Source organism: Ictidomys tridecemlineatus, chromosome 15, assembly GCF_052094955.1.
Source record: "Ictidomys tridecemlineatus isolate mIctTri1 chromosome 15, mIctTri1.hap1, whole genome shotgun sequence".
Classification (NCBI taxonomy): Eukaryota; Metazoa; Chordata; class Mammalia; order Rodentia; family Sciuridae; genus Ictidomys; species Ictidomys tridecemlineatus.
Genome location: NC_135491.1, coordinates 14,654,898 through 14,668,048, shown reverse-complemented (window position 1 = coordinate 14,668,048; position 13,151 = coordinate 14,654,898). Strand labels below are relative to the sequence as shown.

At 62.4% G+C, this 13,151-nt stretch overlaps 1 protein-coding gene across 5 annotated transcripts in view; it reads left to right on the top strand.

Annotated features, from left to right (window-relative positions):
- Positions 1-781: 781 nt before the first annotated feature.
- The window catches only part of Pak4 (p21 (RAC1) activated kinase 4), a 35,811-nt gene continuing 23,441 nt past the window's right edge, over positions 782-13,151 (top strand). For 2 of the 5 annotated variants that reach the window (XM_078032098.1, XM_078032094.1), the window contains exon 1: positions 782-937. The gene's annotated coding sequence lies outside the window, so the exon portion shown is untranslated. Of the gene's footprint in view, positions 938-3,044; positions 3,195-10,929; positions 11,085-13,151 lie in introns of those variants that run through there. The other 3 variants (XM_078032097.1, XM_078032096.1, XM_078032095.1) reach the window with 3 other exon arrangements.

The window sequence follows — 13,151 nt, the reverse complement described above, 5'->3', positions numbered from 1 at the left end:
AGTGGGAAGGTGACATTTGAGGAAAACCCTGAAGGAGGAGCAGAGGAGCTAAGCGAACACAGGGGAAGAGCATGCTCCAGGCAGAAGGGAAAGCCGGTGCAAAGAAAGGCCTGCAGCTGGAAGTGCACCTGATTTTTTTTTTTTTTCCAGGAAGAGTGAGAAGACTGGAGGCTGGTGAGTGAGGTCATAGATGTCCGAGTTTATTCGTTTTTGAAGTTTAAAAGGGTTTTTAAAATTTTTATATTGTTTTATTCATTACTTTAAAAACTTATTTTAAAAAGGAAGACCAAATAGTGTCAGATGACTGTCCTTCAAAACCTATTCCCTACTTTTCTGGGCTCCTGAGCCAGCTAGTCCCCCTTTAACCTGGTTCTTATCTGTAAAATGACTTAATAGAAATAAAACAGGCTGCGTTGCGGGTCCGGCTAATCCCAGGAAAGCGTTTACCGCATGGCTGACGCCTCGTGCTTAAGAACTGTTCCTGGCGACCATTAACCCATTGCTGTCTTCCGTCCCCTAATTCCTTCTGGGAGAAGGTGGGAGCGCGAGCGACAGGAAGACAGTCATTTCCCCTTTAAAACAAACTGGGGTGGGCCGGGAGTGGGCTTCTCCGCACCTTTTCCAAATTCTCCAATCCCCGCCTGGCATTTTCTGCCCGAAAGTCTCCGATTGGACCATCTACACCAATTAGAAGCTGGAGCGGGCACAGCCCCGCGCTCAGCTCCGCCCCTACGTAGGCCCAGCCCTCTGCCCGGTCAGCGCCGTTGCTATGGGGACTGGTGGGCGGCGAGGGGGAAAGCCCCGGATGTTCGTTGGGGATTCAACATGGCGGCGGTAGTAGCCGCGGTGGCGGCGGCGCAAGAGAGCTGAAGGCGGCGTAAGGGCGCGGAGTTCCGGGCCGAGCAGCCAGGCCGCCTGCGACGGTGGCGCCGAGCCGGTAGGCTAGGCGGTCTGGGCAGGGATGCGGGGGGTAGGCCGGGCGCCGGCGGTGGAAGAGCTTTGAAGTCGGAGGGGGCGGGGCCGCCGGTGTCAAAGTTCACTAGTGGAGGGAAGGGTCGCGTTGAGAGGGTCGGGGGTCAGCGCTGAGGGGAGGGAGGCGTAGAGGAGATCGGGGTCCAGCTCTGGGGGGCGTGGCGAAGGGCAGGGCAAAGTTTGAAATTTGAAGTGGGGGCGCGGAACGAGTCCCCCAAAAGTGTGTGGGGGGTCAGAGTTACTAATGTGAGGGGAGGGTGCCCCTACCTGGGTCAGAGGTCACAACTACGGGGACGGTGGGTTGCAGATCTAAAGGCCACAACTAACAGGACAGGTGAGTGAGTTTTAGGTTTGGGGGTCTTTTAGGGGATCAGAGGGGGCGTGGCCAGAGGGTACAAAGGTCAAAATCAGACAGGGAGACTGAGGGTTCGGAGGGTCTAAAACTGAAACCCAGGGGACATACTGCTGGAGCGAAGGGGCAGGGACATCTAGAAGAGAGGTCAAAAGTGCTTCCTGGTGGTGGGAGACGGGGAACCCCTCCCACAAATGATGACGCTGGTCTCCTGCTAGATCTCTTCCCCTGCTTCACTGTGTCCCCATCTAGCCCCCCACAGCCCCGTGGGGTCTTAGCCTGTTGTTAAGAACCCAAGTGACTTGCCCAAGGTCAGCTATAAGTTGTGCGGCCCAGAGTCCACCTCTGGATTCTGTCTCAGAGCCCTGTGTTTCTGCCTCTCCAAGAATCGCAGTGTTGGTTAACGTTTAATGAGGGCTCACCCCGGGCCGAGGGCCCGTACCTGGTTTTGTTCCATCGCTATCACGATCGGAGCAGTGGGTTCTGGAGGTAAACCCACTTTACAGGCAGAAAAAGAGAGGCTCAGAAAGCCGCCGAGGACAGGGGCCGATTCAGAGTCAGAATGCTCCCAGAGCTCCTGCCTCTAGCTTCCACACTGACCATTCCCCGGTGGGTCTGTGTCTGGAAGCAGCAGGTTGGGCAGGGCTGGGCCACTCCCTGGGCAAGAACAGAGTGTCTGTTTGGTCTCCTTGGAAGGGTGTGATCTGGGCGGGTTCCCGTGGGCCTGTTGGAATGGGATGTTGGTGGGTGGCCCACAGTTCAGGGAGACTGATGGGCTCATGGTTGGGAGGGTGTCCTTGGGGGGGGGGACCTGTGAAAGCCGGATGTTGTGTGTTCTTGGCCCCCAGCCTCTCCCTGGGTCCTCAGCGGCTCCCACCTCCTTTCCTGCCGCTGTTCCCCCAGCTCCCAAACTCTCCAGCTTCAGGCGTAGGCCTCCTCGCAGGCTCTGACCTCCCTGTTCCCCTTTGGCTGGAATTTTCCCACCCGCCGCTCTCAGCCTGCCCTGGACCACCGCCCCCTGCAGCCTCTCCCTCTGCGGCTTCCCAGCCTGCTGCCGGCCGCACCTGTTTGCTAGGGTGCGCTTGGAGTTTGCCTGTTAGAAGTGGGTGTTCCAAGCGCTGCCTGGCTTTGGCAAGTGCCCTGGGGTGGCGGGTGATTGCTGGGCGCTGGGACTGCAGCAGAGGACAGGACCCACAGAGCCCCCAACCTCAGGGTCTCCTGTGGGAGCAGACTAGAACCAGACGCCCACCTGTGACACATGGTGACATCTCTGCCAACAGTGATGAGGGCTGGAACGTGTCCACATCCTGGGCCTGGCCTGAGACCTTTGTCCCTGGGAAAGTCCCTTGAGGAAGCTCCGAAGGTTCGGTAGCCGGGAAGGAGCGCGGGGCGCCGGCTGCAGCGGAGGCCTTGTGTGGGGTTGGGGAGACCCTGAGGCTCAGCAGGGGAGGGCCAGGGGCAGGAGAGGGGCCAGGAGTTTCCTCCCCTGTGACACAGCACAGGGCTGGGCTGCCTCGTGGAAGTGCTGCGGGGACTCAGAGCACCTGTCCCGGCCTGGATCAGGGAGGCCTGGCATCAGGGGGGCCTGGCATCAGGGGGCACGTCAGCACTAGGCTTGCTGCTGCCACTGCCACCAAGAAGGGCCTCGGAGCTGGTGCGAGGCCTCGCCCCACCTGCCCCTGGCTGGCTCTGCGGCCGCCCCTCCCCCCGGGCCCTGGCATGGTTGGGAGCAGGCAGGCCGCCAGCAGCCCTCTGAGGCACCCAGCTCAAGCCTTGTGCTGCCAGCTTGGCACAGTGAGGGCAAGGCTCGGCCGACGGAGACCCACACTTTCAGGTTCCTGCCTCGTCACCCAGCAGCCTGGGACCTTGGGCAAGTGGTTTCTTATTTTTACCTTGGGGTAGATTTTAGGCTGAAAATGTAGGGACGAGTTGTAGGGGTGCGCAGGAAGGGCAGAAGGGAACTCTCCCAGGTCCCGTGAGAGACCTAGATGGCACGGAAGCCACCTCTCCCTGCAGCCTGCCTTCCCGGGCCCTGGGGCAGCGGGAGCTTCCCTGCTCAGCGCAGGCACACTTGTCCCACTGAGCCTAGGAATGGTGTCCCCGTCACATGTCCCCGTGCCCGTGCTTTTCCTGTTCCGTCTTAGACTGCGGGTGTTGCTCTGGGCGGCTGGCCTGGCTGGGGCAGCGTTCCGTTTTCCTGCCTGTGAGGGTTTTGTGACTGGGTCTCAGGAGTTATCCCTTGCACTCTTGGTGGCCCTCCTGCTGGCTTCCGTCGGAGCTGTAACAGTGTTGCGGTGAACATTCTAGACCGTTTGCTGTCTGCCAGGCCGAGTCTGGCCCAGTCGCCTTGAAGTGGCAGTGCTGCCTGTGGCTTCACAGCCCGGGCCCAGCGCCTCCTGAGGGGTTTCCGTGCGCCTCCCGACAGCTCCCAGCTGACCTCTGCCACAGTCTGCAGCCACGACAGCAGGCTGTGGGGGACCCCCCGGTAAGCCCGTTGGGAACGTTGGAAAGATGCTTCATGGCACTGCCTTAGCTGGGGCCGGACACCACGAGTCCCCCACCAGAGGTGGAGGCAGGCTGGGAGGGCTTTGACCTCTACCCCGGGCAGGCAGGACGCTGGCCCAGCTTTGATTCAGTTCTCCTTGGAGGGCAGCGGCCAGGGCTGGCGTTGGGTGAGGGGCTGGGCTGACCTGAACCTGCTCCAGGGGCGAGGAGTGGGGAGTAAAGGTGGGAGGGGGTGGCACAGCCTCACTGCACTTTCGCATGTGACCAGCACAGACAGCCGCTGACAGACCTGCTGACTCCAGACTGTGACAGCCCAGAGTCAGGACTGTGAGGGAGGAGCCTCGGGCAGAGGGCTCAGGGCCTGGGTAGGGCCATACCTGACCCAGCCTGGGAATTCCGCAAGGGCTCTCTAGAGAAAGGGACCAGAAAGGTTGATAAGAAACAGTGATCCGGGCTGGAAAGGAGGCAGAAAGAAAGAAAACAGGCAGTGGGTACGGAAGGTGCAAAGGCCCTGAGGCCAGAGCGCCGAAAGCCCATTACTTCAGCTGAGGTCGGGGGGATGCGTGGAGGAGAAAGGGGTGTGGCGGACAAGCAGGCCTGGCGGGGTTCGCCTGTGTGGGGGGAAGTCATTTAAGGGTTCTGACAACATCAGGTTTCCCTTTATAAAGACTGTGCAGGCCGCTCTAGGAGGGAGGGACCCAGGGTGCCAGGGAGACATGGGTGGGTGGGGGGTGGTGGCGCGGGTGGGGGTGTGTGTGCTGCTGCCATAGTCCACGCAGGAGAAGAGGGTGGGTCGGTGAAGGTGACTGTGATGCGGGCTTGTCCCCTGCTGACCGAGTCTGAGTTCTGACCCGCATTCACCCGGGGTGGTCCTGGCACTCTGAGACAGTACGCTGCTGTCCCGCTTTAGGGATGAGAACACAGATCCAGCCAGGGGTGAGCCTTGCCTCGGGATATGGCAGGCAAGGCAGAGGCGGGACTGCACCCCAGGCTTCGGGCTCCAGAGTCGCTGCTCACTGTGGCCCCTCTGGCCCCTGCCTGTCCCCTTGCTTCGTACCCAGGCTCCTTTTTAGACAGAAGCCCCAGGGACCCTCTGGACGGACGCGGAGTCCCTTCTTCCTCAGGCCCTGTCCTGCTCCCCTCGGTGTGGGCCGCACCCTCCTGCGGCTCGTGGCAGCTGGACTTCCTGGCCAGACGCCGTGGGGTGTCCCCGCAGCTGTTTCTTCCATCTCCAGAGCCGGCGGTTAAGGTGCTGCCAGCAGGAAGCCGTCCCCTTCCAAGTCGCGGCCAGGGAACCGGGACCCTTCCGTCCCAGCCGTCATCCGGGGCCAGGGCTTACTGTCTGCTAGACACATTGACCACAGGAAGGGCAGAGGGAACTCTCCAGGTCCCAGGGGAGCCGGCTGTGCCAGATGGCACAGCACCACCTCTCCCTGCAGCCTTCTCCTGGGCCCCTACCCAGGTTGTGGCCTGCCTTCCGGGGCCCTGGGGGCAGCGGGAGCTTCCCTGCTGGGGTGCACAGCTGCCCCCAGGGCGGGTGCTCCCCTCAGGGCCGAGGAGGGGCCGAGGCCACTGGCCTGTGAGGTGCTGGCCGGGGCTTGGCGCAGAGCTGGGCGAGCCCTTGGTGAGCCTTGAGCTTGATGGCTTTCCCCGCTGCTGTTTCCTGTCCGCTGTCCTGTGGGCTCCCGGGTCCTTAGCAGCTGTGGTCACCTGGCTCCCGTTCTTGGCTCCGCACGGGCACGTGCTTCCTGAGCGTCACCGCCAGGGCTCTGCTGGGGACCCTGAGGACCGGTGCTCCTGGCCCCATTTCGTTCCTCCTGCGCTTCGTTTCCAGGAGGCAGGTGGCCGCTGTGCCTGGGTCTCCTAGTCCCCGAACCCGAACGCGCTGAAAGCCCTGCACAGCCAGCAGGGGGGCCGTCCCGGGGCCAACGGCCTCCCTCTGGCTGCGGTCCCTTCCCGGAGACAGGGTGCCCGCGGTTTCCCTCCTCTTGCCACGTCTGTTCCTGGGAGCACCCCCGCCCCCGCCACCGCTTTTACCCAGAGGTCACGGGAGGCCGGGTCTGTCCTGCCCCGGCGTTTCCACTCTGAGGTTCTGCGTCAGAACAGCGCGTGCCGCCAGTGCCCGGTGGCTCGTGTGTGCCCCGCTGACCCCCTTCTGGCAGGCCAGGCCGGTTTCCCTGCTGTCAACAGGGCCACACTGCGTGTGAGCGTGGCTGTGGACAACTTCTAGAAGTGGGCTTGAGATTCGTCCCTTCAGCTGTGCCAGTACGTCGCACCCTGCAGACGGGTGTGCCAAGTCACACTCCCACCCTGGTGTGTGGCAGCTCCACACCTTCGCAGTAACACCTTTGACCTTTGTCACTTTGATGGGTGACAAACGGTCCTCATCATCTTTCTCATTTTAATAGAGTGGAGTGGAGTGTGGGTGTGTGGAAAGCCGTGGAGTGTCCTTTTCTGAGTTGTCTGAACCTGATCATTTTCCTTTTCCTGAGAAGGGGAGGCAGGCCTAGGCCCCGCCACCCCTCAGGCAGGTGACAGAAACGGCCTCCCCCTCCCCCCAGCCTTCTTGTCCCCACCCTGGAGCTCTCACCTGCCTGGTGCGGAGCGGGAGGGCTGGGCTCCTACTTACTGGCTGAGTGTGCGGAGCAGTCACTGCCCCTGCCTCTGCCCTGTGTCCTTGTCTGTAAAATGGGGACATCGGCGCGTCCCAGTAGGGTTGTTTTGAGGATATAAATGCACATTCAGCAGGTGAGATACTAAGTGCAAGGACCGTGGCTGCTGAGTTCAGTGGTTGTGATGGTACCTGGCCCTCGCCATTAACAGGCGCCGTCTAAGTGCCTTCTGCAAACTGACTTAATGGGCCTGTCCCTCCCATCAGCGCCAAGACACGGTGTCATTATCATCTCCCTTTAATAGGGGAGGGATGCTAAGCATGGTGGCGCACGCCTGCAGTCCCAGGTACTTGCGAGGCTGAGGCAGAGGGTCACAAGTTTAAGGCCAGCCCAGGCAGTGGGCAAGACCCCAACTCAAAACAAGCTTTAAAAAGGAAGCCAGGCTGGGTGGCGCACGCCTGCGGGCCCAGCGACTCAGGAGGCTGAGGCAGAGGCACAAGTTCGAAGCCAGCCTCAGCAACTTAATGAAGCCTTAAGCAACGCAGGGAGACCCTGTCTCAAAAGAAAAAAGAGCTGGGGGTGTGGGTCAGTGGGTAAGCACCCCTGAGTTCAGTCCCTGGTACCAAAAAGAGAAAAGGCAGGGCTGGGGTTGTAGTTCAGGGATACAGTGCTTGCCTAGATGCTGGGTTTGGTCCCCAGTGCTGGGAAAAATGGGGGAGGAAATTGGGCCCTGGGTCACTCGCCCAGGGTCAGCCCTGGGTCACGGAGCAAGCAGGACTGGGACTGGCTCCGCAGGCCTGGCTCCTACCCTGGGACCCCGCCTGCTGCTGCTCGTCCCTCCTTCCCACAGCCCCTTCTAGGATGTCCCCATACCAGGCAGGCTGCGGGGGAGCTTTGAGGGGACACTGTGGTGGGGGGGACATGGCAAAGTCCTCTCACTGGGAGCCTCGCCCCCTCCCACCCCAGGTGCTGGCCGGAAACTCCTGATAAAGCAGCACTGTGTGGAGCTTCGAGCTCGTTCCCAGTCTGGTTTCGCCACTCCCACGGGACAGAGAGTGGCTTGTCATTGTGGACTGAGGGGATGCTGGGGACTCCCCACTAGCCCTCTGACCCCACCAGTGGCCTCGGTCGGGCATCGGAGGAAGAAGGACACTGCAGCCCCCGGCTCCTCGGAATAGTCTCCCCGCAAGTGAGGAGCCCCTGCAGGGCCTTGAGCGAGGGGCCTGTCCCTTCCTGGTGCCCACGGGGCCTCCCCAGGCCTGGCCTGCCTCCCCCAAGGCCCCACAGCGGCCGCCCCCGGTACTTGGCTCTGACAGGCGTCTGCAGCCCGTGCTCTCCAAGGACCCTTCCCAACGACAAGTGTGTGTGCCGCAGAGGAGGCACGATGTGCGTGCCAGTTAGCAGAGTGTCACAGGCGGACAGACCTTCATCCCCTCCTGGTCACAACTTCCCTGGTGACCGCCATTTGTTCCTGATGGCCAGCGGGGCCTTGCTTTTCCAGAGAGCGGGTGCTCGGGGTGTGCGTTCCCGGCCACGGAGCACCGCCCCCTCTGGCCGTGGCCTGTCCCTTCCTTCACCCCTCCTTGCTGCCAGCGAGTGTCTGTTTCTCTCTCCGTAGCTTCCCTGTCCCTTCTGCACATGCATTTCAGGAGCATGACCAGGAGTGTGCTGTTGGCACAGAGAGCCTGGTGTCACCACGATGTGTGTCCCCTGCAGGGTGGGGGTGACAGCGTGGTCCCTGCGCAGCCCCACACTGGAGACTGTCAGTTGCCACTGGGACAGGTTTCTTCTTCTCTCCTGCCAAAGTAGCACTTGGTTCTCGTCGGGTAGGTCCCCTGTTCCTGCCCGCCGGTGCCTGGCGCGCCAGCTGCGCTCCTTCCATGCGGAGGAGTCAAGCGTGGATCCCTGATAAGCCTGCGCTGCGGCCGGGGACCCGGGGGTGAACCCCAACGTCAGCAGCCTGCACAGAGCCCTCCAGCAGGGGTACAGGCCTGGACCGAAGAGTGACACCAGGACAGGGCAGGACTCTGACATCCAAGCCCCCGTCTTGCCCCTTCACCCCCTGCTGGGCCCAAGCCTGGTCTTGTCCCCAGCCCTTCCTCTCCTCATCCTGAATGGCAGCACCTGTCCCTCCCTCAGGCCACCTCACCGCCCGACCCTCCCCAGGGCCTCCTCGCCCTTCCCTGCTACCCTTTCGCCTGTCCTCATAACACCTGGCCACATCATGCCCGGCCCCGACAGGGGACCGTCCTGTGACTCTCTCTGCCAGGGGAAGAGCCTTCAAGGCCCAGGCCCTGACCCGGCCTTCCCGCCTGCCGCACCCTCTGTGCCCTCCGCCCTCTGCCATTCCTGGACATTCCAGGTTGGGTCTCGCCCCAGATCTCTGTCTCTTCTGTTCCCTCTGCTGACGGCGCTGTCCCTCTGTCCATTCAGTCACCCCTCAGAGACCCCTGCCCACAGGGTCTGCGGTGGCACATCCCACACCTGCGTTTTTCTTTGGCCGCCCGCGCCTTGACCTTCGCCCTGGTGCTCGTCACCGTTACTTACGTTACGTGGCGATGGGGGTCTGTTGGGTTAGGGTGCACCCCTGCCCCTGCGAGAACTTGGTGCACATTATTGGGGGTGGGCGTGGAAGCACGGGCCCTCGCTGTGTCCCATAGTTTGTTCCCATGGTTGGTGGCAGTGGTCTCGATAAATGCTGGTGGGCTGGCGCAGGCACATGCCTGTAATCCCGCCTACTCAGAGGCTGAGGTGGGAGGATCACAATTACGAGGCCAGCCTCAGCAATTTAACGAGACCTTGTCCAAAAACCAAAAAGGACTGGGGATGCGGCTGTGAGTAGAGTGCCGGGTTCAGTCTCCAGCACCAGAAAATAAATCAATAAACAAATGTGGGGGGCCCGCTCTGGCTGAGCTGTGATGACTGAGGGTGGTCACGGTGTCTAATGGGACCTGCTGTGGGCGGGAACGCAGCCACTTTCCTGAGTAGGAAGTGTCACTCCAAGAATGACCTGGCCTATCTAGGGGAGGAGGGGTTATGGGCACGGGAGGCTGAGGCTCAGCCCGTGGGTGCCCCCCACGAGATCACAGGGCCCTTTGAAGAGTGGGGAGAAGAATGGGGCCGCCCGGGTTCCCATTCCGAGGCCCTCGGCTGCGCGCCTCAGGCCTTCCTGCCCAGCGCAGGCCTTTCTCAACGCGCCCTTCACATCCGCGCCTGGCGCCTGGCGTGTCCACCTAGATGTGATTGTCTAGCTTTAAGCACGTGCTGGCCTGCTGTGACCTCCAAGAGGACACAGTGGTAGATAAACAGACCCGGCCGCCACCCCTGGAGCCTGTCTCCTCGCCTCAGCCGCCCGGGGCAGCCCTGCTCGAGGCAAAGAAGGCCCGACATGACCTTGAGCCTGGGGAGTCCCTTTTCTGGACACAGGATGCTCGTTAGACTGATGAGAGGGCGGGGGAGCCGGCGAGGTTGGCGCAGCCCGTCCTTCCTGGAACCCCGAGGTGGCCACACCCACTGACCCATTTCACAGACGGAGGCCGGTGGCTGCCGGGGTGGCCAGTCCTTGGCGCGTTCTGGGCTGGCACTGAGCCGAGCGGATCCGCAGTGGCTCCTGGCCTGGGGACCGAGGGTGGAGCCACTCCCAAACTCTGGCCTTGGCCAAAGCCTGACCAGGCCGCTGCCTGCGTCCCCGGCTGGCCGTCCTTTCTTCTTGATTTCTTATTTCTCCCAGTTGAACCCCGGGTCCCGGAGCGCCTCGCCCGGGTGCTGTGCGGCTTCCCCAGCTGGGGGCTTGTCTTCCTCTGAGGTCGAGTCCTGCCGTGCATAACCGGGCTCCCTGTGGGGTCACTCTGCCGCCACCTCCTGCTCCTCACCCGTGGCCGTGGCGCTGCTGTGTGTAGGTGTGAGGGCGGCAGAGTGACCCCAGCACCAGGCATTCAAAGCAGGCCGCCCACCCTGCCCTGGTGGCACTCTCGCTCCTGTGCGCAGCCGTCGGGGGGCTGTCCCCTGGTGCAGGCCATCGCGCACCGCGCTGTCCTCGCTGTCCTCCTGTCCCCAAGCCTTGGCTGCGGTGAGAGGACCACCCTCCCACTCGCTGTCCTCGGGAGCGCCTGGCCGGGCCTGGCTTCGCGTTTTCATTTAACTGTTGGCGCAGCAGCTTGTCAGTGCCTGCCCACCCCCACGCCTACTGGTCCACGAACTGGCTGTGCCTTGGTCATCTCCCCAGCGACTCTCGCAGAGTGTCACCCTTGCCCACACGGGCCTTGCCCACTTCCTGGCCTGTCACCGTGGCAGGAGGTCTCTGCCCTCCCTGGCACCAGGCAGGTCTGGCCGCAGGCTTGGGCTCGCGGGGGAGGATCTCTGGCATGGCGGGGCCACCCCTCATTCCCGGCCTCTTCCCGACACCACCTCTGAGCCCTGGCAGAGGGTGGCAGGGCGCCCAGAGGGGAGGCTGTAATTTTCCTGAATGATTTCAAGGCTAATGAAAGGTTTTCCTTGACTAATCAGCCTACAGTTTAATTATCAGGGAGCAGGACGCGGGGAGCAGCTGTGCTGGGGTCTCCCCGCCACGTGGCGGGATGGAGGCGGGGCCCAGCCTTACCCATGGGGGGCCACAGCTGGGCCCACCCAGCACCCTCCAGGAGGTAAGCAGGGTGGCTGTCCCTGAGGGTCCGGGTGCAGGTCAGCAGGTGCTGGGGGGGAGCAGCCCCTCCCCCTCTGCTGGAGGAGCCCCCTGGCCAGGCCCCTCATGGCCTCACTTCACTTACTTTTCGCACCTCTCGAGGCCCTGCCCGGCTGGGGGCCAGCTCTGATTACAGCTGTTCTGTCCCTCCTCATCCTGCCCACTCTGGTGAGCCCTGGAGGGGCGGCCAGGCGGGTGCTGTGGCTGGGAGCCCAGAGGAGCCAGGGCCCTGGGCTGGAGCTGAGGCGAGGGCTGGGGGTGAGGAGCAGGCCCGGACAGTGGTGCCGGGGCTCCCTGGGAAGGCAGTGGCTGGGGCTGGCCGTGCCAGGCTGGCTTCATTCCTTGCATTCCTCAGCAGGCCCCAGACTCTGGTGGCCCTGGTGGGGGAGGGTGGGCCAGCCCCTGGACACTGCCCTGCGCTGTGCTGCCCCCTCCCCTGGCCGCCCCAGGCCTCACTTTACACCCTCGGCCCCTGGGGAGCAGTGAGTGCTGCGGCCCAGGCTCTGGCTATGGGCGCCTGAGTTACAGGAGTGACAGCAGACCCCGTGACTAAGTGATGACACAGTGGGAAGTAGTGTCCCCGTGCTCTGGCAGGGGTGGCCTGCCAAAGGTCAGGGGGTGCTTCTGTGCTGCCTCATCTGCCTTGGCCACCCTGGGTCCCGTCCGGGGCTGTCCAGCAGTCCAGGCGGCTGTGCCCAGTCCCTGCTTCTCAGCCTCTTGTCCCTCCCCAGCCCCTGCGGCTCTGCTTCCTCCCCCTGGCAGAAGGGCCCGGCTCTGTGTTTCGCAGTGGATCCTGCTGAGGCCAGAGGCCTGCCGAGTGTCTGGTGGGAAGGGTGCCGAGGCGCTGGGTGCCCCCCCGCCCCTGGGGTCTGGAGGAGGAGCTGGGGGCCACGTCTGACCCACAGTGGGGCTGGTGCTGGGGCCGAGTTGCAGCCTGGCAGAAAGGACACCAGACCCCTCCATGAACCCAGAATCTGGCCATCCACTGCCAGTTTTCATTTGCAGCCCTCGGGAGGATGCCTGCCGGCCCCTGGCTGGCCACCAGCACAGGCGGGTGCTGCAGAGCCCACATGGCATCGCAGAGAACCTTAGTTATTTCATGGAGACGGCAGTGATCGCCAGTGCTCCCGTGTGCCCCTGCCTGTTGGGGGCCGCCGGCCGCCTCTCCCCCGGTGCAGCTCCAACACAGCCTCCTCTGTGCCTCAGGGAGCCCCTGAGCCTCAGATGTCCCACCTGACTCTTTCCTGCTCCCCAGAGTTCCTGCTAGGGGAGTGCGCGAGTTGGCTGTCACGGGCGCCACGCAGAGCTGCTGCCCCGTGTCACTGTGGTCCCTGTGACCGTTACACCTGTTGCAGACGTTAGAAAGGCAAGGGGGCAAGATCTCCGGGTGAGCGATCCAGGACTCGCCACTCTGTGATTAGGTCACTTCTCCTTTTAAAAAATGTGTGGCTCCTCTGCGCCGTGGAAATGCTCACACAGCCAGGAGAATGGCCTCCTGCCCTCTCCACGTCCCCGGTCCAGCTTTACCAGGTACCAGTCGTGACCAGGCTTTCCCAGCTGTACCCACAGCCCCTACCTCCCGATATTTCAAAACAGTTTCCAAAGATCGTGCACTTTACCCAGGAATGTTTCAGACTTAGTTATAATTTTAAAACATTTTTTTTAGTTGGACACACAGCTTCATTTTATTTATTTTGTGTGGTGCTGAGGATCGAGCCCAGGGCCTCGCATGTGCTAGGCGAGCGCTCTGCCGCGGAGCCCCAGCCCCTCAGACTTATTCATAAACGCGAATTCCCTCATGTCCTCACGTTTCCCAGTTGTTTTCAAGTCCTTTTCCTTCTGTTGCGTGCGGTCCAGAGTCTGCCCTTGGCCTTGGTTGAAAGGCTCCGCCTTCCACCTATGGTTTCCCCCAGTCTGCACCCAGCCAAGCCTCGTCCCAGGTGCATCTCCTGGGCTACCTATAGCTGGGAGCAGGTCCAGAGGCTCGGCCTGAGGGGAGCACCTTCCAGGGGTGTCAGAGTGTGAACCT